General features: G+C 45.6%; 1 protein-coding gene across 4 annotated transcripts in view; it reads left to right on the forward strand.

The window, feature by feature from the left end:
- The first annotated feature begins 2013 nt into the window (after positions 1-2013).
- Positions 2014-26389, forward strand: part of TBCD (tubulin folding cofactor D) — a 2839019-nt gene continuing 2814643 nt past the window's right edge. For 2 of the 4 annotated variants that reach the window (XM_069654539.1, XM_069654542.1), the window contains exons 1-2: positions 2014-2115; positions 5287-5378. The gene's annotated coding sequence lies outside the window, so the exon portion shown is untranslated. The remainder of the gene's footprint in view (positions 2116-5286; positions 5379-26389) is intronic. The other 2 variants (XM_069654540.1, XM_069654541.1) reach the window with 2 other exon arrangements.

Genomic DNA, 26389 nt, shown 5'->3' on the forward strand with positions numbered 1-26389 from the left:
ATCCACTCCCTGCAGAGCCCCACCAAGATACCCCATCCCACCCTCCGAATGCACACAGATGTCCCTATCCCACCCACACCAGGATGCCACATGCCTCCCTCATGATATGATATGATATTGCATTTGTAACGCGCCTATACACAGGTGTTTCAAGGCGCGACGAGGCAGGGAGGGGAGGAAACAAGGGGAGACAGACAACGATCCTACTAGGCCAGGTGACATTCAGATCGCGCAAGTGCAGGGGTGGGGGAGGGGGAAAAGTGCAAGGGGAAGGGGAGGGGGGGGAAGTGCAGTACAAGGTAAGTGGCGTAAAGTAATAAATAAATAGGGCCAGCTGGTGGCAAGTGCAAGGTAAGTGCAGAACAAGTGCTGGAAAAGGGGGGGGGGGGCTGTAGGGATACAGAGACAGTCCCGCAGTGCAGAGGGGTTCCAGGGCATCAGTGCAAGTGGAGAGTGGCTGGGCCCAGGACCGAGGCCGTTAAGAGTGGTCCAGTTGCAGAATCAGTGCAGTTTCAGTGACCAACAGATGTCCCATACCTGTTCCAGGCCAACACCAATGTGTCCCCATCCGTTGCAGACCCCACCTAGATGCCACTATCCCTCCATTCACACAGCAGGATGCCCCCATCCTGCCCTCCAGACCCACACCTAGATGAACCATCCCTCCCTCCCCAGACCCACAATGTGCCCCATCCCTCCCCAAGACACAGACCAATGTCCCCATCCCTCCAATCAAACCCACACCAATGTGCCCATCCCCTCCCTCCAGAGCCACACCAAGATGTCCCATCCCACACCTGAATTACCATGCCACCCTCCAGACCAACAGATGCCCCATACCTGTTTCAGACCAACACCATTGTGACCCCATCCATCCATTGCGGTCCCCTCCAAGATGCCCCCATACCGCCCTCCAGACCCACACCAATGTGCCCCATCCCTCCCTCCCACCAGACCCACACCACTGTGTCCCTATCCCTCCCACCAGACCCACAACAATGTACCCCATTCCTCCCTCCAGATCCACACCAATGTGCCCCATCCCTTCCTCCAGACCCACACCACTGTGTCCCTATCCCACCCAGAAGACCCACACCAATGTGCCCATTCCTGCCAGACCCACACCAGCGAGCTCCAATCCAACCATTCAGACCCCACCAAGATGCCCCATCCCTCCCTCTAGACCAATACCATAATGCCCCATCATCCCTCCACATAACAAGATGCCCCTTCCAGACCCACACCAAGAAGTGCCCATTCCTGCCAGACCCACACCAGCGTGCCTCAATCCAACCATTCAGACCCCATCAAGATGCCCCATCCCTCCCTCTAGACAATACCATAATGCCCCATCATCCCTCCACATAACAAGATGCCCCTTCCCCCTTTCAGACCCACACCAAGAAGCCCATGTGCCTCTCCCGAACAACATGCATATATCCACAGCAGACCTGACCGCCTCTAAAACCACCCATCTTAAACACACCCTGATCCAACATTAAATTACTCTATTAGCCCCTTGTGGTCAGTTAAACACCACCATCCATTGTCCCTTTTCTTAGCCCTCCATACCTTTCACGTTGAATAGCTGAACATGATTTTTAAAGTAAACGTAATTTTCCGCTCCCCCATCTCAATCTGGAGTCTTGCGTTCACTCTATCACGAAGAAAATGCAAATTGCAATCTCAGCAAGCCAAGAGCACACAGATTGGTGCTGCTCTTGCAACCTTGGGTCCAACCTCTCTCCTCCCCACTCCCCTGGACTTGCACCGGCCTTCCCACTCACTAAAATTGCCCCCGAAAATCACGACGATGACGTCAAAAGTCACGTGAAGATGAGTAGACGGTCCGTTGCTATGGTCCGATTCTCAGATGGGAAATAGACACGACCGTTGCGTAAAGGTAGGCCTTATTTTGCTTTCATTATCAATCACACCATTAAAGTCCGTATGAGACCCGATAGCATTGTATGTTTGTTTAAAAGTTTGCCGATACTTTCTGAAATGCCTTTACAGCGTCATACGTAGTTCACGTCGTGACGTTACACGTAGGACGTCTACGTGCTTAGGAAGAGAATCACTGAGGCAGGAGCACTCCATGCTGTGTACAGGCAGGTATATATTTCTTATTGAGTATTGATAAGTATTGTTGCCGTGTTTTTGCTCAAAGTCACATATGATTTTCAGGTCGCTTATTGCGATTTTTGTACTCGTTTTCCCCTAATTGTGCGCATGTTGTTACGCTTGCCTGCCAGTTTTATCCAACGTGGCTCCAAAAAAGAAAAAAAATGCATATGAAAGGCGAATGTCCTGTCCTCCCATATCCAGTTAAGCACACACTGTGAGCTGATTGCAGTTCTAATGCGAAGCCACATGAAGCTTCCTGGACTCCTTTCTTTAATCACTGGTGCTCTCTGTGTAGGTATGTGTATGTCTTTTGCATTGATGGGCTGTTCAGTATGAGAGACCATTTGAAGACTCATTACTTAGTAAAAAGGTAAACACAGGGTATTTAAGGCAACACTTTTAAAGTGTAATCATGATGGAAACAAGCATTGACAATACCAATAGTTTGGCCTTTTGTGTAGGCATGGGAAAGGCCCTTGCCAGGCACTGCAGTAGTGGTGTGAACGGTAGCAGGTGCAAAATGGTGCGAGTACCTGGGAATCTAATAGCAGTGCCTGGCAAATTCCTAATACGTTTACACAAGCCAAAAACTTCTCTTTGCCACTGCTTTTTTTAACAGGACTTCACTGAAGGACAGCACAGTGCTTAAAACCTGATTGGCTGAAGCCAGACCAGGTTAAGACATTTTATTACACCAGTAGCATTTACAGCTCAAATTATAAGATGCTTATACATCTCGGAAGGGTTTCCAAGCGCCAGGTATATTTAGGTGCCGGTGGGTTTGTTTTTCCTATTTCATTTCGGTTGAAGCAACAGCAGATCGCTATCTGTCTTCTTGGCTGGTAGGTATTATCCCCTTCCCCTGTTCTCCCTGCCCCCAAACAGAAGTGATTTATGGCTGTGCTGGCACACCGAGGGACTTTCTGGGCAGATGTTTTTTCCAAATTGGGCTGTCAGCAGCAAGCCTATCTTTACCTCTCAGTACGACCAGGCAGTGCATTGAGCTGTACCGGCCAGAGTCTGTTTGTACCACAAGATGTCTTTCTTGATTTCCCTCCCTCCCCCCCACACAACCATCGGGCATTTCTTCTGCTGTCTGTATAGGACATGTAGGAAAATAGTCATACTGTAGGCAGAGGTCTTTAATCTGTGGGGTGCATCATCCAGGACGGCGAGAAAAGAGAACATACTTTATTTTTGCCTCGCCTAACTGTGCATGGCGAGCCACTGCGGCGAGGAGGTGGTGGGGCGGATCACTGCAATGCTGGTCACCCTACGCCCCTCTCCCTCTATGCCCCCATCTTGGGGGGCCACGCAGGAGAGAAGGCGAGCAGGGACGGAAGCACGCATTTCCGTTGTTGTGTGATATCCGGCTCCCCGACGGCAGATTGCTGGGCTCCAGCAATCTGCTGTGGGGAGCCGGATATCGTACAACACTGGCCACCCTGCTTTGGCTGCCCCTCTGCCTTGTCACCCCTCTGGTCCATGGGATGGCTCTGGCCGGGTCTGAAATCCGGCATCAGATGTCTGGCCAGATCTCGGGACCTGGCCTGCCTCAGCCATGACCAACTTTACCAAGCCCACAACTTCGCCGAGGGAAGCTGGGGGCTCAGTGACCAAATCTTCGAAGTGCTACTTTCCCCAGCTGTCACTCGTGCATTTTCTGGCTCTGTTTGCTCATCCTTTTAGTTTTCTTCTGTCCTGAAAGGGACACCACGGGACTCAGTGGGCCATGCAGATCACTGTTGCGGGGAAGGCAGGGGCATGGGGGGACACTGTTGAAAGCAGGCATTCTACATGTTGGACACATTATTGTTGTTCAAATGTACATTTCACACGTTCATAGGAAAAAAGTAATTTCCAAACTCATATATAAGTGTGTGTGTATATGTGTGTATATATATATATATATATATATATATATACTTTTTTTTTTATTTTACAGTTTTGATTAAATTTAACCTTAATCATATTAAAAGAAACAACAATATCTCACTACACATAATTATATTTTGCATATATAACGTTCAGCAATGGTCTGTCAACCTGCTGAGTTACCCTGGTAGCCATCTACTATAGAACAAGTCTATGCATCGCTTGATGTACTAAAATCACTGCATTACCAACAGTATTTTGGGTGCACCGCTGCCATAGAAGTGAATTTAAGTGGAATGTATGCATATCTTCCTGCTCTCGGTGCCAGGCCTTCGCCTGCATGGGGCACCATATGTTGCAGAGAAGCCAGGGCCCTCGTGTCTGGCATGGCAGCCGCAGCAGTCTGCTACTACTTCAGCGCTGTCACTGAACTGCAGTAAAAGCAAAATGGCTATTACTCGATGTTTCCGAAAGTTAGCTCTGTGGGTTAAGCACAACTGGGTCAGATTCTATGTAAGATATGTAGATGAATCATGGGAATGCCAGCAGGCTGGACTTCTCAACTGTTCTAGGCAGGGAATAGAAAGGGTAAAATATATAACAAGCTGATTCTCTTTCTCTCGCTCTATCTTTTTTTGTCTCTGTGAATGAGTACGAGTCACGTTTTCAGGTATGTGCTCCGACTGCTGTGTCAGCTGGGGTAGATTGGCCTATAGGGAATTTGGGAGATTTCCTGGTAGGACCGTGCACACTAGGTCTCTTTTGTGTGCGGGGGAGGATGTGCACTGACTGGCAGAGTTTAGTGCGCAAATATTGGTACCGTCAATGTGGTACGTCTAGAATTCTTTTTTATTGTACTTTTTTAATTGCAGGAACACAAATTGCCTCTATCATCCCATTTAGGACAGCAGTGGCACCATAAAGAATCCTGACATTTGTAGTAGGACTTGCCAACAGTAATAATGCCTTTTTTTTAAAACGACTGTGGGTGATGGTGGGACAATTTTAAAGGTATAGTTGAGTCACAATCCGGGATTCAGACCTATTTTTGAGGCTGTTCCTTTCTCATGTCGAATTTGGGGCGGGACAGAAAGTTCTCGTCGCATGTGGGAGTTGCATTTACAGTGCACAGTGTACTCTCTCCTGGTTTCCTAGCGTTAGGCCCTGCTTACTAACTGATGCCCAACACCCAAGAGTTGGTTTTAACCCCTGCTCATCTAATCTTAATTTTGAAGTCTCAGGTAGACTCATATATCCTTGATTTACTGTTTGTTTTCATTGCAGCAGCATCGCTCCAAGCGTCGGTGTATCAACCTAACCACCTGTTTCCCAGCAAGAAAGATCCAGTGAAGCACTTGACCCAGTCGCGCAGGCAGGTAAGGATTTCTTTTCCCTAAGTACCATTGGTTGAGTAGAAGTGCTGAAGGTTTATATCGGCCCTGTGCAATGTAGATCCAGGTGTGGTTTTCTCTGCCAATTTGTGGCCTAGTCCAGGACCACACTTCCAAAATGATTTTGAGCTAGAACTTCAAAATCTGAACAAGGGGTCTTCTGAGACTTGTAACAATGTGGTGTGTTTTTTTTTTTTTATCTGACCCATTTTTGCGAGAGTTTCCCCCCACCAAAGCTGTTCACATGGTTTCCTTTTGAGTCTTTGCATATGGTGTTTGCCATTTTAAATCGTTTTTACGTTTAGGCTTTTAAAATTTTTGACAACTTGAAATGGTTTTTATAAACTAACGTGGCATACACTTAAGTTGGGCGTTCGCAATGTTTTCACAGATTCAGGGTCCTTTTTTAGCTGGATCGTTTGTACTAAGTGAAAAGATCTTTTTCACTGTACCAATGGGGTAAAAAGATCTATTTAGAAAGACCGCTCCGTGACCGCATGGAGCGGCCTTTCTAAATCGAACTTTCATACTTGTCAAACTCCTGCTGCACACAAGTGCGCACAGGGGCTGTCCGGCGCTGTGAGCCCCAGCAGAGTCGTCGCAGGCGGCAGAGGTGAGTTTTGGACTGTATTTGTGTGCGTGTGTGAGTGTATGTGGGGAGGATGCGTGTGTTGATGTGGGTGGGGAAATTGGGGGGGGTTGGAAGGGGTTAACACCCCCCCAATTAACAAGTGAATGAGAGGGTGGGGAAGGAGGGAGGCAGTATGTGATATTTCTGCATTTTAAAGCGAGCCCAAAAAGGGCTGGAAAAAAAGTAATCTTTGTGTTTGAGCTTTAAAATGCAGAAATATCACATAGAATCTGATTGTTTTCTAGTGCCCAAAGATGGTAGGCATCTCAAACGAAAAGCAGAAGGAGAGGTCGAAACAGACAAAAGAAATTCAAAAACAAGGAAATATGTTGTCTCTTATTTGGACTTTGGGTTCACATGGATCGCAGTTGCTGGAGAATTTAAGCTGCAGTGTGTGGTTTGTGGTGCTACATTAGCAAATGCCAGCCTGAAGCCAACACAATTAAGGTGGCATTTAGCAAAAAAGACCAGGGATTTCTTTGTACGGCAGCTTCAAGGCATACAAAAGCAAAAACACTATTAAAAATGGTCCTCAGTACCGTCAAATGCTTTGGAAGCTTCTTAACACATTATCTGAGCAAAAACAAAAAGCTGTTTTACAGATGCTGAGAAAGTAATTCTGCCAACAATTCTCGCTGTCAACCGGGTAATGCTTGGTGACGGTGCATCAAAGAAATGCGAAAGTGTCCCTATGTCTGACACCACCATTTTCCGCTGCATTACTGACCTGTCCTCTGATATCGGTACAGAATTGATATTGTGCTTGAAACAGTCACTTTGCCCTACAGTTGGATGAGGCCACTGACATTTCAAAAGAAGCACATTTGATTGCTTCTGTGAGGTAGTGTCATTGAAAAGAAATATTGGAGGATTTCTTATTTTGTAAACCATTTAGGGCAGAGCAACTGCATCTGTAGTCTTTGACATTAACTACTTTTTAAGTTCCCATTGCGTAAAGTGGGAGGCGTGTGTTGATATTTGCATGATGGTGCGCCTTCAATGTGTGGTGTTAGAGCTGGGTTAAAAGCAAAAGTGTTGGCAGTAGCTCCACATATATTGTGGACACACTGCGTGATAGACCGGGAAGCTTTGCCTGTGCGCAATATGGGGAATGACCTCTCGGAGGTGCTGGCTTCTGTTGTTAAGATTGTACATTTTATTAAGATGCATCCCACAAGAGCCCGTCTTTTTGACACATTATGTGCAGAAATGGGAGCTGAACATGACGCTTTGTTTCACACGGAGGTCAGGTCGCTCTCCAGGGGAAAGGGTTTAAATCGTGTTTCAAATCGTGTCAAAAAGTGTTTAGGAACTCGGGAACAAAGTGAGACACTTTCTCCTGGGTTTAGACCAGACGAAAAAAGAGCCTCTGTGTGATTCACACTGTCTTGTACTGTTGGCTTACCATGGCGACATCTTTGAAAAGATACTTTTTCTAAACCTTTCCCTGCAAGGCACAGAAACCACATCATTGGCTATGAATGCAAACATATCTGCATTCAAGAAGAAGCTGGAGCTTTGGAGGAGGAGGGTTGATGTCTGCATTCCGATGCGTTTCCTTTATTAGCAGATGCTCTTGAGGAGATGGAGTATGATCTTTCATGTGTTGCTGAACTAATAGGAAACATCTCAGAACCTGCCTTAAAGTACTTGCCAGAGGACAATTGTAACATCAATGACTGAGTGGTTCAGCCTTTCCTAGCAGGCCTAGGGGCCCACCTCCCAATACCCCTTCAGAAGGAACTAATGGAGCTTCAAAGTGACTGCCTACTGTAGAGCAAATTCCAAAAATGCTGTTTGGGTGGATTTTGGCAAAATGCAGAGTTTCCAACGTTATCCAAACGTGCAATGTACTGTTACCTTTCAGCACCTCGCACCTTTGCGAGATTGGATTCTCAGCACTTGCAACCCTAAAGACTAAATATCGGTCAATGCTGGAAGAAAACCTGTGGTTGGCTATTGCAGAAATTCAACCCAATAGTGACAGGCTGGCTGCTGAAAGACAGGCCCTCCCTTTACACTAGTTCTCCAATATGCCACTGTCCAACTTGCAAGTGACTGCATTGATAGTAATCTCAAAGTTGTAGTTAAGAAACAAATTGTACATGTCCAACGTTACTGTAGGAAATAAATATCCAACACTACTTTTAGTCAAGTCCTCTTTAGCAAAAGATTATGAATGCTGTGTTTACCAATATTTGCCCTCTAATCTAATTTGAGTTATTTTGAAAGAATTTGGTGTTTGGCTCCATTTGGGGCACCATTCTAGACCAGCGTGCGATAACTGCTCGCAACCGATAAACATTTTGTGGTCTGTGTATAGGGTGGCCCAAGCCAGGTAAATGTTTCGTAGGGGGGCTCTGGATCAAAAAAGTTTGAAGACCACTGCAGTTTGAAGACCAGCGACTATCTTGGTATCAAGAAAATGTGTTTAAAAACAAAAAAAGGCGAAAAACCCGATTGCTATCTTGCTTGCACCGTAACCTCTATTTTGATTGCTAGTTTCGAAGAGCATTTGGACCCTCCCCGGTCCCTAGGGGACAGTGCACGTGTGGGCTTGGATGGCGGAAGCTTAATGTACTAAACAAACCTCTTAAAGTGGTCCATTATCCACGTGCTTGGGGTCCCCTTGTGTGCGACCTTGCTTTGTGTAAGGTACAGTGCATATACAACTCCTACACATGACCGCACCTTCAGTGGGTACGAGCGACTTTACTGTGAATCAGTCACACGGGCCCAGCAATACTGAAGATTTGACTCGGTCGTCTGCTTAAGAACATTGCAGTGTTGCGTAGCCCCTGTGAGAATGTGTCTATCTTCTCTATATAAATAAAAAGTGTTCGTTTGTTCAAAATCTTAAATCTCCAAAAGTTCTGCATCGATTGCTTTTAAATTTTGACACAACATTGCATTTGAATACACGTGTGTTTTTATATACCTACCATACATAGATGTCACACCTGTGACAGGTAAAAACATGCCTTTTCTGAAAAACAGCACCATCTTAAAAGCAGGACTTAAAGCAACACACGCTATACTAAACATTTTCATCTTCTCTATATAAATAAAAATGTGTTTGTTTGTTCAAAATCTTAAATCTCCAAAAGTTCTGCACCGATTGCTTTTAAATTTTGACACAACGTTGCATTTGAATACACGTGTGTTTTTATATACCTACCATACATAGATGTCACACCTGTGACAGGTAAAAACATGCCTTTTCTGAAAAACAGCACCATCTTAAAAGCAGGACTTAAAGCAACACACGCTATACTAAACATTTTCATGCTTTTTGGGAAAAACGGCGCCATCTGGTGGATGTAAAAGCAACACACACTATGCTAAATATTTTACGATTCCATTTCAATGTTTCTGATTTATAATGGCTCAAATACGTGCCGAGGAAGCAGCAGAGCGACGTGCAGCCAGACTTCAGGATGCACGGTTGCGAGCACGGCGATGGCGTTCTGCAGGCCCAGAGTGGCTAAAAGACGTGAACGAGAAACAGCAGATCAGCGTCAAAAACGACTCTGTGCTCAGCAATCACGCGATTACAATGCTCAGCAATCACGCGATTACAATCGCCTTGCATTACGGTACAACCTATCTGATTATTATAGTTTTAGCCGGCATGTTCTCATCAGCACTATGACTGAAGTGTGTCTGAAATTTAATGGAAAAACGAAAGGGATGTGTTGCGCCGCTGGGAAAATTAAACTGCCTCAACTTGGAGAACCACCAGAGCCATTAAAAACTTTGCTTGCCGGATATACCGCCGAATCAAAGCATTTCCTATCTAACATCAGGAAATACAACTCGTGCTTCCAAATGATGTCGTTTGGCGCAGGAATCGTAACAGATCAATTCATGCCAATTTCCGTTTGCAATCACCATCAACAAAGCTCAAGGCCAATCTCTACAATTGTGCGGTTTACATCTAGACACGGATTGCTTCTCACATGGACAATTATATGTTACGTCTTGTACAGTCGGCAAACTAGACAATCTCTATATCTGCACAGACAATGGAACAACAAAAATATTGTGAAATTAAACATATTAGAAACGTGCACTTTCTCTTTTCCATTTAACCAGACTGAGCCACAGCAACGCGTGGCTGGGGACAGCTAGTTGTATATAAAGGGCACAGTGATTGTAATTTTCAATTTTGTGTGGTACGGGGTGGGCTGCACACACCGCCAGGTGTAGTCTCAGGCCGGGGATGGTTGAAATGCCCTGATGAATGCGCTCTTTGATTACTGCCTTCCTGCTGGCACAGGGCGCTTTGGGCTTTACAAAAGCTCCAAATTAGATTTGCTGTTGTGATTTTGTGCACAGAGAATGGTTGCAGATATTGGCCATCCAAGCTCTGGTTAAGCAGGAGAAAAAGGCTCCTCTAACCAACAGTGGACAGATGCCCCCGATCTATTTATTTCTCTTAACAATGCTCGCACCCTGATCATTGCTTCCACTTAAGCCATTGAACACCAGCCAACTAAAAAAAAGGTGTAATCTATTGATTGTCCAGCAGCTGGCTTTGCATTAAAGGAGAGTCTCGACCCCTCTTTCCCCCCCCCCCCCCCCCTTCCCAAACCCGTGATCCACCTCGTTCAAGCTGGGGAAGATTATTTACCTTCAACATCAGTTTGAGATTTGTGTAATGTGAAAAGTGTACAGAACAGGTACTCTGTTCTCAAGTTAGGTTCAAGGTCAAAGCATCCCTAAATAGGTTCTGTAAACATGCCCCCCATAAAAAGCAAACTGTCTGGCATTCAGAGACTGTCATTTTGTATTGTAATGCTTATACGCCATTTATTTTAAGGAACATTTAGAGGGCTTATTTACCCCCCGTTTTCCATTGCCTTTTCAGTTCCCAGTAGGGCTGGTTGTGCCAGCCTTTGGGCGCGGGGGACAGTGTTCTTATTCCCTCCATGACTTGTGGTCTCCTCCATCTATGTTTAGTTTATGTTCAACACTTTGGGGAAAACGCTACATGATTTAATATATACAAGTTTGAGGGGCTCAGGATTACTGCATGTTCTAGTTATACTTGTGTCACATTCTCTATATAGGTTGATGAGGTTTCCGGAGGGTCTTTATTGCCCCTTCAATGCGTTTTGTTTTTTCCCAACCATTTCACTTCAGTAGTTAATTGAAGATAGTTTGCCTGTAAACTTTATTGAATGCTTGCCCGGGCTAGTGATCACTGTCATTCAGTTTGAAAATATCTTTTTTGATCAATGTTTATGATGATCTGGGCTGAATGCTTTTTATGGGGATGGATGATTTTTTACAAATATTTTCTTTTTGTTTTTTTGTTGTCTATAAATGATGGGACCAGTTAATTCTCGTTAGATGTTGTGGAGCTTGGAGCTATTTTCTTGCTTTTCCGTTTTTTTTTTCTTCAGTTGCCAGCGTATCACAGGACTGTCACGGGAGTTTTCTGACCTGGGTGTGAAAGGAGTCCTGTTAATTGGTTTTGCTATTTGAAAGTGGGAGGTCAAATTATTCCCTTAAGTCAGTGGTCTTGAAGCTTTTTTATGATCACCGCCCCTCCCCCTTGAGTAAAAATATAGATTTTGGCCCCCCAACCCCTGCCACAAATGCTTATGTTTTCTATTAAAAATAACCACCATAATCCTTCAAGTGCTCCACTGCCGGGCATCCTTCGGGCCCCCGAGTTTGAAGGCCACTGCCTTAAGGCACCCTAGCTGTTCAGCATTCAGAGGCCCCCTAATCGTGGGTGGGGTGATTCCACACAATGACTGTTCTACTGATAAGTCTGATCGCTTTCAAACTGTTGCCAAGTAGGGGATAAATGCTCCTACTGGCTGCCCCTCTCTGGCTTTAGCAGTGTTGCTGCTCCAATGCCCCCCAATGTTCCACATGAATAGGGCCATGCCTTCCTCAGATAGGTGCACCCAACCTTCTAAGTAATAAGCTATCTACATGTAACAGGCCGCGGCACATGTGAGAGAAACCATGCCTTTGCAAAATTTACCATGGCCTGGCTTACTTTTTTTGCAGGATTTTTCCACTGTTCATGCGCGCTGCACTAGTTCAGCTGTATTGCATAATTTATGGCACAGTAGCGATGCTTAGAGAGGAGGGGGCTTCTTACCCTTCTGGAGGATAGTGCCTGGCTCATATTAGCAAAGGGCTGCAGCTAAGGTCGAATATTTACTTTTTGTTCCAGTAAAGATCACTTTGGTCATGGGTTCTGTCCCTGCATAGTGTCCTTTTTCCGGTCCCTATCATTCCCTGTACATGTTGCTGTCTGCAAGTTGGGACTCTCTATCGTTAACATTTACATTTAAGAAACTGAAACGGGTGCTTGTCTTTTTTAAAGGACACACACAAAATGACTCTGCAGTTAAGAACATATTGTTTCTCCAGAACACCCACCTCTAATTTTATTGGCAAGCAGATGCGACTAGTTGAAACCACAATGGGTGAAAGTCTTGGAGGAAGTTACCAAGCACCAGGAGACGCTTCACTCTCAAATCGGGACACATCAGGCAGGAACATCCATAGCAAGCTCACTATAAATTCATGGTTTTGGGTGCAGACACGGTTCACAAATACTTTGAGCATACTAAATTTACTTTTTTTATTTCTTCTTTTAGGCAATAACTCAAATCATGGCACTCTGTAGTGTGCTTTTCTTTGATTCCGACAATTTTCTGTGTATTTGAAAGGATGGGGAATTAGTCTTTGGCAATTCCTGGTGAAGTTAATTGTAAATGGCTGATAGAGGGTCTTGATGAAAGTAGAAGAGGAATACGTGTAGAAAAGGATTTCAAGGCAGTAGTGCTTTTCTAGTCAGAAGGTAAGCAATGTATTTTATTTTTTGTTCATCTATTTGATGTTTGGGGGAGGGTGGTGCGTATGACGTCCTTACGCAGAGGCATTCCTTTTTTTTACACATACAGATGAAGTATAGATGGTCTACATGATTTCTCTTATGTTATTGGCAAAGCACTATGGGCGGAACGCCCTCTGGGACCGTAGTCCAGGTCCGAGTATGTGTGCAACTCGACTGAGTTGTGGGTAGCTGCATGGAGACAGAGGGAAAGCGTCAAGGAGCGCAAGAATAAGCAAAAATGAAACCAAGGGGACGAATAGGATCACGCTTGAGGGGAGTCACTTACCCAAGTGTACAGCTCAAGCAAAAAGTTTGTTGTATTGATAGTCACATTATGATAGTCACATTTGTCAACTTGCCTTTTTCATACCCGCAGCCAAGAAATGGTGTATTAAGACACAGAAAACATTTAACAAAATAATTAAAACCGATTGTGATGCAGAGGGACTAATTGAGGCTTTGAAAAGAAAGGCGGAGGAGAAAAAGCAGCTACTGGAGGAATCTGGGAAGCGCTGCAAAACTTGTGAACTACAAGAAGATGATGCAGTGAAAAAAGCTGATGGGTGGAAACAGACTATTCCCAAACCTATTAACGGCTGTTCACAAAAGCTGGAAAGTCTTTTGGCAGGGATGGCTAGTGTTCTCCATTCCTACCTCGGAACCCGCCTCTGTTACTTCACCTGGACAATTGAAAGCCGCAGCAGTAAATCGGCAGATGTCTGTGTAATGTTGCCGTTCCCAAAGATGTAGCTGCGCAACAACTACAAAATATTGGACTATAAATTAACAGTCACTTGTCTGCTACAAATGTTTTGTCGGATAGATCTAATTTGACAAGCTCAATCACCACGTCTTCTCAACAGTGTGTCCTTGTTACAGTATGACGGTGATGCCTGTTTGGACAGTGAAGTGACAGCGACACGTTCACACAGACACCTGCTTAATCATTCAGAATACGGTCTTTGAAAACAATGGAATTGCAACATCCCCACAACCGAGTTTGGCTGCTATGGCAGCCCCTGCTACTAATCGACAACGTAATTGTAGCTAACACGCTGCTCTGTGAAACTGAAGATGCAAGTGCTCTTGTGTGTAGAACTATATAGTTGATCTGGTTAGGTTAATGTGTAGTTTGGTACCAACTTGTACCATTTACATGTTTTTGTGCTATTGATTTCTGTTGGGGATCAGATAGTGTTTTCTTGGGTGTGGTGAATGGTCGAATTAAATGCTAGCTGCTCATATATTGGGTGAAGTGATCGGCAGTCTGTCCTTGTGCAGGTAGACCTTGTTTAGGTCACTAAAAGTGTGTATTTTAGTGCAGTGATTTGTAATTGTGGGAGTTTATTGGGTGTGATACTGAAATGAGGGAGTTTACAGGTTGGGTTGTGACATTGTGGAGGTGGATTTGTAGTTTTGTATCCTAAATCGGCTAACTTAGTTAATGACATTTGAGTGCTCTAGCTAAGAACGCCAAGCTGGAAAGTGACGGCTGCAAATTCCCTTGAGGTTTTCCAGTACACTATCCATAAGTCTAACTAGACTCCCCCGATAGTAATACCACCCGTTTTACACACAAGGAATCAAAACCCCTTTCCTAAATCGTTTGGCAGCAACATAAACTAACTCCTCCTGAAGTTGTCTGCAATAATCATTCACAATTCCAAACCCATCCTAAAGTTGTCGCAGGGTCATCCTGGAGTTAATTCCCCACCCATCCTAAAGTTTTCATGGGATCCCCCTGGAGTAATCCCCCACCCATCCTGAAGTTGTCATGGGGGTCATCCTGGAGTAATCCCCACCCATCCTAAAGCTTGTCATGGGAGTCATCCTGGAGTAATCCCCACCCATCCTGACGTTGTCATGGGGGTCATCCTGGTGTAATCCCCACCCATCCTGACGTTGTCATGGGGGGTCATCCTGGTGTAATCCCCGCCCATCCTAAAGCTTGTCATGGGAGTCATCCTGGAGTAATCCCCACCCATCCTGACGTTGTCATGGGAATCATCCTGGACTAATCCCCACCCATCCTGAAGTTGTCATGGGGATCATCCTGGACTAATTCCCACCCATCCTGAAGTTGTCATGAATCGTCCTGGAGTAATCCCCACCCATCCTGAAGTTGTCATGGGGTCATCCTGGAGTAATACAAGATCATCGTTGGAAGTAATCAGAACTCATCCTGGAGTAGTTTCTGTGATAACTCTAGAGTCATTGCATTTAAATGTTTCAGCCTATACACATACTTCAGGATGGTTTTGGATGATCTCCTTGAACTAGCCATGGATGACTCTAGGATGGAGTCACCGGATGACTCCAGGAAGATCTTCCTTTTTGACTTGGGGTTGCACGGTCAGTCCACATTGGGCAAATCGCAATCTCAATAGCATGCAAACAGATGGCAAATGAGTCTACTGGCTGGGCATATTCTGGCAGCGCCTTCCAAATGCATATACAAGAGCCAACTCTTAACAGGAAATCAATGCAACAAGCCAATTTAGAGAAACACGTTGCTGAGGGCACACTTGGTTAAGACATTTCTATTACACCAGGACCCGACTTATAGATGCAATTAAGCCAATGCCTTTCATTTACAAACTCAACCTGTGGATCAGTGGGCCACCTCCCCAAGGCAACTTGCGTCTCCAATGTTGCTTTTCCTGTGCCACGTTAAAAAGTCTGGAGATCAGGTTGGCACCGCCTTCAAAGGTTATTACTGTGTGCAAAATCCCATTTGTAGATGGGGTGGGGGGGTCTTGGGGAAAATCAGGCCAGTAATGGTAATTTTCAGTCTGTCCTACAGCAATAAAAGTGTCATGGCATGCGCTACCACGTCTAAAGAGTCCTGCAAAACCATTTTGGAAAGTTGGCCATCCTAATCCTGAACTTGACCACTAACGACACAAATCACCTCGATGTTGCTGCGTAGCCCAGCCCCTTAATCATTAAAGCAGAGTTTACGCCCCCATCCCATGTTTATCTTCGGTTACGTCCTCAGTGTTTGTGATTGTTGGAGTCTCACCCGCTTGCTCTGGGGGTTAGAGGAAAAGGTTTGGTATGCACCGCTGCCTTGTGATTGACCTTCACAAATACCTGCCCATGATCCAGCCTCCACATTGGTATGATGTTGCCTTCAGCACAGATGTGCTCAGCCCTGTTTTAGCTGCGATTCCAAAACTGAGAACTCTGAGTAAGGTATCAATGATTGGGCTCATGTGCCCATGGATGGCTACCAGAGAGCAGTTCAGTAACATTTGCAGCCATCTTGAAAAGGTTTACGGCCAGCTTTGATTATGAATTAGCTGCAATATATTCCAACTTGTGTATATTTTTTTATTAATAATTCAAATAAAATCTTTTTGTAGTAAAATCTTATTTCTTTTAAAGAAATCAATTTTATATTCGTAATAATATATTTTTTAATTTCAATGAGAATTTGACAATGTTTTCAAGCATATATTATAGAACTGCCAATATGCTCAACAAACTGACAAGAACCATCACAGGCATTTTGAACGTGGGGGTGCCATGTCGCTCCCAAAAATGACCTCTCTTCCTCCATGTGGCCCTGCTTCTCCTGTTTCGGACCGAACTATCCTCTGCCACCAGCCCTCCTTCCTGGTCAATTAATTAGCACCCCAAGCTATAATTTCAGCTTCTAGTTCTTTATGAGAACTCTGATATGTTTTTTTAAAGTCGCACCAAAACTGTGTTAGCTTAGCATCAATCTACTTCTGTGGCTAGCTATGAGTAAATGTATAGGAATTTGTGAAATAGTTATTACTACATTGAAACGAGTCTAGTTAAAGATATATCAAATTTCAAATCAATCTGCATTTAGGATACGTCTTTAGACGTTATATCTATTTTAGTTACTTTTAAGAGTATCAAACTTTCATGCAAAATATAATGTTTTATTTTGTCAAAAGAGCACATATTATACTACCCGTAATTGGTGTTAGTGGAACTTGGACATTTGAAGATGGCGGCCTAATTCCAACATCTCCGCAAAGACCTCCTTAGGCACTTCTTTCTTTGTAATGCTTCAATTGGCAGATTCTAAGCGTGCAGGTTGTCAAGGTAATTATGCTCTCAAATCCATGAGCTAGCTAGCTGCCTGTAACAGACCCAGGTACCTTGTGCTTTCTGTTTAAAGAGCCGTTCCACGTGTACCCTGGATGAGACTAAGTTGAAGTAGTGCACCCATAGGTGAGCGCAGGTAATGTAACCCCTTACATGCTGTACAGTCGAGAGCTGCTAATCTGTTTGGGGCTAATAAGAGTACATTCTTCATGTCATGGTCCTTTCTGAGCAAGAAAGTGGTGGACCAATGAAGTAAAAGGGCTATAGAGACTGCTTCAACGTTGTTTGGGAGAAAGTGAAATGCAGTAAAGGGCACAGCCCAGGAGGACAGTTTTAGTGAGACAATTAGCCAGAATGTATTGATCCACACTGTCAAAGGCATGCCTCTCAACTTGCACGCTTTTGGATAGTGTCACTCGCCACCGGAAATCTCCTACCCGGCCATTAATTTCAATGGGCTCTCACCCGCCCTAACAAAAATCTCATATTTCACTCCCTGGGGAATTAAAAGATTGAGGTATGTCTTGGCTCACCCTTACGTGGCATCTGCCTCACTTGTGCAAGCCCACATTGGGCAGAAAGGGATATGGCCAAGCAAACTAGGAACAACCATCTCAACCACCCGCGTGCCTACCACTGCTACACCAATGTCACAGGTGCATGGGCTTACCAGCTCAACACTCAAAAATTAGAGACATACCTCCCTGTCATGAAATTGGGCTCTCCCTCAATGTTCCACTTCACTCCTGCAACTATCCCACCACATTGTAATCTTTTTGACCAACCTCCATCTGCTTGATACTGTTTTCCTTCTGTCATATTCGGCCCCTTAGAGAACTCAATGCTCCACGCCGTATCCTTTGTCGTTCCACTTCAGTAACCAATGTCGTATTGTCTTCTCTTGATGTTGTCCAAGCCAGCTGCCATTAAAAGTGGTGTAATTTGGCTACTCTCCCGCCTGCAGACTGTGCGGTTATTTTCTGCTCTTCTGCTTCTACTCTTCAAATCCCGTCTGCGAGCGCTCAACCCCCGAGCTCTGCCAACATATTTTTGCCTCGCGTAAGGTAGGACTGGGCGATATAAATATTGTGGTGGCCCAAACAACACAGGACGCTAGATTGACTATAATGTGTTTTATTGTATGCACCTTGTAACATGCGGAGCACTTGACATACTCGTACTGAGTCTGAGGTGAGTCAGTGCAGTTGACTTCACTGTCCTACCAATTTCTGCCTGAGAGTCTTTACCTATTTACAAGAGCTCACACGAGGCCTCATTTGGCCATGGAATTACGCTCTGGGGATGAAGCAATGCAGCACTAGGGTGTATGGCTGCTATGTGGGAGTGTAGGGCCCCACCTCAGGAGGACCACTGGGGTACGACCGCTGCCTTGGCCGTCTGCTCCACGTCTGCCTGCTTTCCGGTTCTGTGTGCGCATCCCACATGTAATCTCATGGCTTCGAGATCTCGCGGGACGAGTCCTCACACATATCTTGATATTTTTGGGCTGAATGGGGATATAAGATATATATCTCGATATTGTTTGCAGGTTAAACGCTCGGTTGTAAGCTGCCAACTATATATATATATCGATGTTAAAGATATTGTCTCATCCTATTTTGAAAATATAGCGATATATCTCCAAAACCCGATATCGCCCAGCCCTAACGTAAGGTAACGAATCGTTCATGGGTCTTCAAGGTGCACCCAGGTAGCAGGCAATCTTTTTGTGGTGGTGTCACCTCATTTCCTATCCGAGAGGTGTATAGATAATATGGATCATTATGATAAACATCTACTATATAGAGGTTAGCCATTGCGGCATAGACCCTTCAGAAGTCCACTAAACCGAACATATTGATTTAAAAGGAGGCAGCACTTGCTCAGTGGGCCACCCCCATGAAATCTAGCCAATACTATGGCATTCCTCCACAAATTCCCCACTAAAAATCTCATCCTTAACTTCTCATAATCCCCCTTACCTGCTCAGTGCTGCCCATTTCCCCCAAGCCGCCTTCCAACGTGGCTGTCCTTCAAGCTCTCTTGTGGAGTTTAGGCCTGCAGGCTATTAAAACCTCCACCTTCCAATTAATGCAGATGTTAAAAATTCCACCAAACCCCTATTACTGATGAGCTTAAGCTTGCTAGTCACTTTAGTGAAACCCAAACGTTTTTTAAGATGGCCTGGAAACTCCAATTTACACAGAGGATCAGGAGCCAAAAAAAACCAGACTCTGTAACAGAACTGGAGAAAGTGAAAGGCAACACCCAGCTTTATTAACATCCAAAATAAAGAAGGGACAGCATATAAGCATTAAAAAGTCGTTGCTCTCAGCATGCTTATCAAAAATACGTTTCAATACTATGAATGTTATCAAACATGTCATAAATAATATCAGTTTACAAAATGTATGGGTATTCTTCATGGAGTCTTTGGGATTCTAGTTGTCCTGCACCTGGTTTACAAAGGCTAGTTATTTTAATTAATCTAAGAATATATGGCTTGTGTCTTGGGAATAGTTATCTCATGCTTTCACTGCACCGTTCGGACCCTCCCGAAGTTCTCAGTAACCTTGACTTGGGTTGCTAGCTACTGCCTTACCTCTGCATGGATCTGTATTTTGTTATTCCAGCATTTTGAGTTCTCATGAAGTCTTGAGGCCTTTCTTTTACTTAGAAGCGTGCTGCGGTTTCCGATGTGAAAAGACGGCTGCCCATTACGCTTGCGTTTCTATATTAGTGAGCTATATTCGCGTATCGTTCATGTTGCATTCAGCTTATACATTTGTTGGTATTCTTCATGTTTTATGGATGCCATGTTGGTATTCTTCATGTATAAATACAAATATTACATAGTGTTCACGTTCCTCCTCTTGAGTGCACATTTGCTTCATGTCTAATGCTTGCACATGTATTATTTCATTGTCCATTTATTCACGCCATCTTTAGCTTGGATCGTGTTCATCTCAGGGGTCAAAATTGGGATTCATGGAGCAGGAGCTGAAAGTAGCGCCTGGGTATCAGAATTTTTATTCTGACTAGGAGCTATCTCTCCTGACCAGGAGCTATTAGATATAGTTTTTGAAAATGTTGCAGGTGTCTTCGAGGGACTACTACTTTCTGAATGCACTCCTTGCTAGAAACAAATACAGAAACCATAAAGATTTGTTTTCTTGGTCTGTACGTCAGTGCCCATAGCGCACACATGTTGCATTATGCTCTGTGAGCATAAGTAAGCATGGTTTTTGACAGACTCACCCTATTGCATTTCCAAGGAGCTGAATGTGTACCCCTAGTTCTGTGGGCTGTGGAAATAGGTTACTGTGCCATCACATTTTGAATACAAATCCACAAAATGTATGTCCGCATTGAAAAGTGTCAAAATCTTTTAGCAAGTATTTTACAATAGTATGATGCCAGTTATGAAAAATGTTTTTGATCGGGCCATACAATTCTTGTACATATTGCATGGATTTCATTCAAGCACAGCATCTATCTTCACTGTAGTTAACATAGTTCAGGCAGATGTGTGGTTGCATCATGATTTGTGTTTATACTGTGTACTATTCACGTTGAATTAAAAGCAAAAGTTTTTATGATCCATTAGCTTCTTAATCCTATTCTTTTTAGACATTTCGTGCCTCGTTTTCACACAACGGATATCAAATCCAGCTGTGTAGTGCCCTGTTATGTCAGATCTTGCAATGACTGAATGCTGGATGAGCAAATAGAAGTAGCTTTCAAGCAGGAGTCATTGAGGGAAAAGCTATACTGATAGATAGCCATGAGTGGTGGCCTTGGAGGGAGGTTGCCGCATATTTTAACATCTCGTGTAGTCAAAACAGCAGAGTTGATTTGGGCGAGCCGCTCTTGATGTCTTTGAAGCACAGTAGCTGTGGCCCTTCTAATTAGCACCATAAATGTCGGAGAATGAGCAATCGAACCAAAACCACAACCGAGGGATGAACGGGTAATTCGGTTTTTCAGTTTGAGCAGTGCCATTTTACTTCTAATCATTATTTCAAATGTATGTGATAACAATCGAAATGATATGCAAATTATCATAACAGCATAGACGTGATTAAGAAAAAGTCATGAATGTGCCGACCACAGTTTACAAATGTATTAAAACTTTGAAAGACACAGGAATAAGAAACAATTGAACGGCATGCTTTTTCAACCAACATATAGAACTGTTTTCTAAATATTGTGCATGTATGCCAAACTGCAATCGGCTTTTCTACACGACGCAATGTGTTTACATTATGCAAACGCACCCTATTTTGCTTTATGGGGAAAGTGTTTTGCCAAACGAATTTTATTAGTGCCCAATGAATCATTTGCACAATTGTTTTTTGTTTTTGTTTTTAATTGGTGTTCTGAATAAATGTGAAGTTATGGTAAGGGCTACATATCTTTGAGGATTTGAGGCCTGCAGCTGCACTTTGGTTCACGAGCAGTGGTTTGATAGCAACATCCCCCGCCCCAGATCCCCAACTCATTAGCATGTGAAGGTTAAGCGGGGCAGGCAACCCTGGTTTCAGTAAAAGTAATGCTGCTTTCGGATCCAGCAGCAGCTTTGCTTAGCGAGCAGGTTTCAGGCACCAGCAGCCTTCCACAGATCGATGGCAAGCCTATTATTTCCAGTGCTCTCATAGCTTTGCTGCCATCTAGTGGCACATTCTATAAAATGTACTGCAATACAACACCAACCGCGCCTGCAATAACTGAACAAAAAGATTGACAGGAGCAGGAGATAGTTGGCGCTCAGGATCCGGCAAATTGGAACCCTGCATGTCCTGTTGTTCCTTCCTGGGGTATGGGCGATACGGTTGCCTTAGTGAATATCGTTTCTCATCTGTGCGGTATTGGACCAGGGGAAGGGCAGTTGCTATGGATGACAAAACCACCTGCCTCCCAATCCTCCATCCTGGAATATCGCCCCCAAAAGTTGACCCACAGTACCCATATGTATCCCTCCCCCACCCCCGTGAAAGTCAGATAATTCACTGCCAACTTCCCCAAAAGCACTTTTCCTCCCACTTGTCTTATTTAGCCTGTAGGGTTCCTTGTATCCTGGCTTCCCTGCCCTCCAATCTACTCTTAGGCCTCCCCGCCACCCCATAACTCTCTCACACACTAACACCGAGCCAAACTGGTAACGAATCTCCATTCAGGCATTCGCATTCCGACCGCCCTACTTGTGTTAACCACCCACTACCCTCCACAATACCACATTTGCCTGTATTGTTCTACTAACTCCGCTTTCTCCTCATCCAATCTACCTTTAGGCCTACTAACCCTCCCTTGTCCACTCTCTCGCACAACACTGAACCAGACAGATAACGAACCTAACCTCCACTGTTGCCCATTGCACCAAATCCTGTTCAGACTGCATTTCTTAGGTTTAGCGTCCACCAACTGCCAAATTAACTCATGTGCCTCTAGTGTTCGTTGCCATCCGATCTACCTTGGGCCTACCCACCCTCCCATGACGACTCTCACACCAACCATGAACCAAGCACCCAGTGAATCCCCAACACATCCCGACCCACCAATTCCCACTCTGACTTCTCTACTTAAGCTAATGTTCACCAACCACTGACCACCCACCAACTTCGAAAATATCCCATTTTCACCACCTACTAACTTACTTTGTAGTATTGAGAAATGAAACCGTGCTTTCAATAATAAACTGGTCTTGTTAAGCCGGGGGATGGCCCTTGCAGAGGATCAACGGCACCGGTGCAGGTGTCGAGCTGGAAGTGCGCCTGGTGTCCAATGCGTGTTGGTGAGGCGTGCCACAGAGGGCTGGGGCCTGGCTGCCCGCCTCGTTAGCGGAGGTTTCGGCGGAGCACCCACGGCTGGGTCGACCTGCTCTCGGCCTAAGCAGTTGCAATCTGCATGTTGGTGCGGGTCGGGGCGGAGCTACCCTATCCAGTGTGCAGGCACTGGACTCCGGATGGTGAGGTGGAAGGAGGTGAGACCCCCAGTGGTTGGGGGAGGGGGGAAGGCTGCAGGCGCCTCCCGGGTTGGCCCCCATCTGTGACACTACAGAGGCCCCAGAGCCTGCAGCCCTGCTCCTGTGACCAGGTTGCCAGCTGGAAGATAGAGGGGGGGGACACCCCTAATATGGCTTGGAGACAGTGGACCATTAGCAGCGGGGAAGCAAATACTAGAACATGGCCGGTGCTACTTGGCGGCCTCTTGTTGTGGCGGGGGCCGTCATATGCAGTGGTGCTAAGCTTTCAGTGGCACACTGAGGGGAAAACACTCCCGGCGCGGAGGCTTGGCCGAACATATCTCCCATAAAAGGTCTAAGAAGGGTGTTAGGTTGCCTGGCAGAAGTCAATCCCTGGTGTGCAGGACCTTTGGTTTGGAAGTGCAAAAAAATGCCTACAGAGCTGCCATGGCAGGAGACCCTGCTGGTGGTGTCCCAGCTCGCTGACTGTGTCGGATCAACATAAGAGGTCTCTGCGCACGGCAGGAGGTGGCTGCAGTGTGGTGAAATAGTGCTGATCTGTATCAGACAACCCTACAGGTTCCCATGAGCACGCACCAACCTGTGGCAGGATGGGGGGAAAACAAAAAGACCCAGTCCAAACTCCCCTATGGCACCCCTCACAGACTAAACCTGCAGAGCAGGGAGCACAAGAAATGGAGGAGACATAGGCATCAAGAGCGGAATCCTCCTCGGGAAATAAAGGGCATCCTAGCGCAGCTACAGACCAGCATCAACTCCCTGCACAACAAATTGGATACCCTCACCTGCAAAGTCGACCACATGCAGGTCAGGCTGAACAAGCATGGCGGTGGACTGGATGAAGCAGAGCAGCGCCTGTACACAGTGGAGGACGAGTCCACCGCAACGTCACGGGAAGTGGTCCAGCTAAAGAAGGCAGTCAAGGAGTTACTGGAAAAACAAGACGATTTAGAGTCCAGATCTTACTGGAATAACCTCAGGTTGTGCGGGTCCAGGAGGCCACACACAAAGGACCAATGGAACTCTGGGTGGAGGCACTGCTGCGGGAGCTACTCTGTGAGTCTGGCCTCTCATCAGCATTCGTGGTCGAAAGCACTCACCGCATTCCAGGTAGGCGTCCGCTGGTACGGGGTGCGCCGCCCAGGCCCATCATCGGCAGGCTTCTCAATTATTGCAACAGGGACTAAGCACTGCATCAATCCTGAGAGTTGGACTGGCTCAGTTATAGTGGCGATCAGATCTGGTTCTTCACAGATTTCTCGAACAGGGTACAGGCACCAAGAAATAACTTTATAGATGTGAAGAAGAGGCTCAAAGCAAAGGGGTTCAAGTATTCCACGCTGTTTCCGGCATGCCTGCGAGTTGTGCAAAATGGCAACACCCTATTCTTCATTCCCCTGAGGCGGCGAGTAGCTTCTTGGACACCGCAGATAATGGTGTGGGGCCAGCAAGGAGCAGAAATGGCCAGGGCAGGCCGGAGACCTAGGTTAACAATCCGGACGTGCACCGGTTCTCCCAGCCATGGTGATTGAGACAGCACGGAGTGATCTACTGTGAAGGCCTGTGATAGTGACTGTGGCGGGTGGTGGTCTCTAGAGGCTCCTATGCTTGGGCTTCTGGGATGCAATTTGGTGGGAGGTGGGGGTTACTGTCAGTTTATGGTTGTCGGTGGCGGTGGGACTGCGGGGGAGGCGGGCCAGTTCCAGTTGGTTGTTTGGTGTCAGTTTGGCTTTGACGGGGAGGTTTGGGTGGAAGAAGGGGGATCTGGGAGGCCTTTACCCGGCTCCGGAAAGGGAGTCTGAGCAATACCATACCATCGGGGCGGGCGGGTGGTGGGTTAGGAGATTGGGCTCAGGACGAAACCAGGAGCTTCAGGGGGGTGGGGGTGTTGAGGGCTGGCTATGGCGGAAGGCCGCTGAGGTTTCCATGGGGCAGACAAGACCCACTGGGAAGGCTAAGCCCCCATGGCGCACTGAATCTGAGGATACTTTACCGAAAGCGGGATGACTAATGGGAAGGGGCTAGGGGGGGTCACCTGTATGACCTGCAATGTCCAAGGTCTGAATTGCCCCTCTACAGTTAGAAAGGATCTTCTATGTATGGTTTATAGTCATACAATCGAAATCCATAATGTCGAAAGTCATAATATAGAAAAAAAATGTCTAACAAAAAAGTCGAATTTTTTAATGTTTTTTATTCGAAATGGGGGGGTTCCCAGCCCCCCCCTTTAATTTTTTTTTTGTTTTACCCATTTTTTTTTTATTCCCGGACCCCAAAAAAAATATATAAATTAAAAAAAAATGCGACTTTTTTTTCGACATTGTTTTCTATATTATGACTTTCGACATTATTCATTCGATAATTTGACTGCACACCTCTGTAAATACAGAGACACCAGGTGGACATCTCTTTCCTGCAAGAGGAGATTCTCTTGCCTCCCAGAGAGGCTGCGTTCACCAAATCATGGGGCTGCCATTGGTACTTTTCTTCATACTCTAGATACTTGTGGGGGTCTCCATAGCCATCACAGGCATGGTGTGATTTTGCTGCCAGTAGGTGGTGAGGAAAACCAAAGGGAGGGCCTTGGCCCTTAGAGGGCCGATACAAGGGCAGGAATTCACCTTTGTGAACTACTATGATCCTAACACTGATATTGTGTAGTGGGCTGGGGACTTCTAAGCGCTCATGAATACCTCGTTGGATAGGTCGGGGGGGACCTAATAGGGGGATAGCTATGGCCACATGCAAATTGCAGCAGTTTTCCAACAAGAGGGGGGAGAGGGGGGGTAGGTGTGTGTGTGTGTGGAGGGATTGTCACAGGTTGGATAAAGGGTTCACATTCATGTCCTCTGTGCATGGCTCTGCGTTCAGGTTGATTTATATTTTGGTCTCTACTCTGGGGTTTGCTTTCTTCCATGTATATTCGTGTATGTATTTGAATAGCATATGTTCCTGGTCGGGAGCTGATGTATCTTCTGGATAGTTACTCGGGTCACACTCACGACAGGTCTCTTAACCACCCTTGGAGTCAATGGATGCTTAACAGCCCACAAAAAATATACCATGTTATTCCTGACCCCACAACACAAGGTTGAAATATATGCAAGTGGCAAGCTAAGAAACATATATTGCTGCAGTACGATGAGGAGGGATGGGTTTGGATAATGAGCAGCAGCTCAAGATTTGGTGGAGTATGTGGTAGGCTGGGCAATGGGGGAAACTGTGTGGGAACCATCAGCATGGTAGGAAAGCAGTTGCTAGTGGGCTGGAAGTTGTGCATGTTGGCATCAGGGATAGGAGGATAACACAAATACGTGACGCGGCTGGGTGAAATAAGAACAGCTCGGCAAACCGAGCTCACGGAGCATCTATAACATTGGTAGCAGTGCAATAGAGACATGAAGGCGGAGTCGGCCGCACCCTCGTAAAGAACT

This window comes from Ambystoma mexicanum, chromosome 3q (assembly GCF_040938575.1).
Source record: "Ambystoma mexicanum isolate Mex_15411 chromosome 3q, UKY_AmexF1_1, whole genome shotgun sequence".
In the NCBI taxonomy this organism is placed as follows: Eukaryota; Metazoa; Chordata; class Amphibia; order Caudata; family Ambystomatidae; genus Ambystoma; species Ambystoma mexicanum.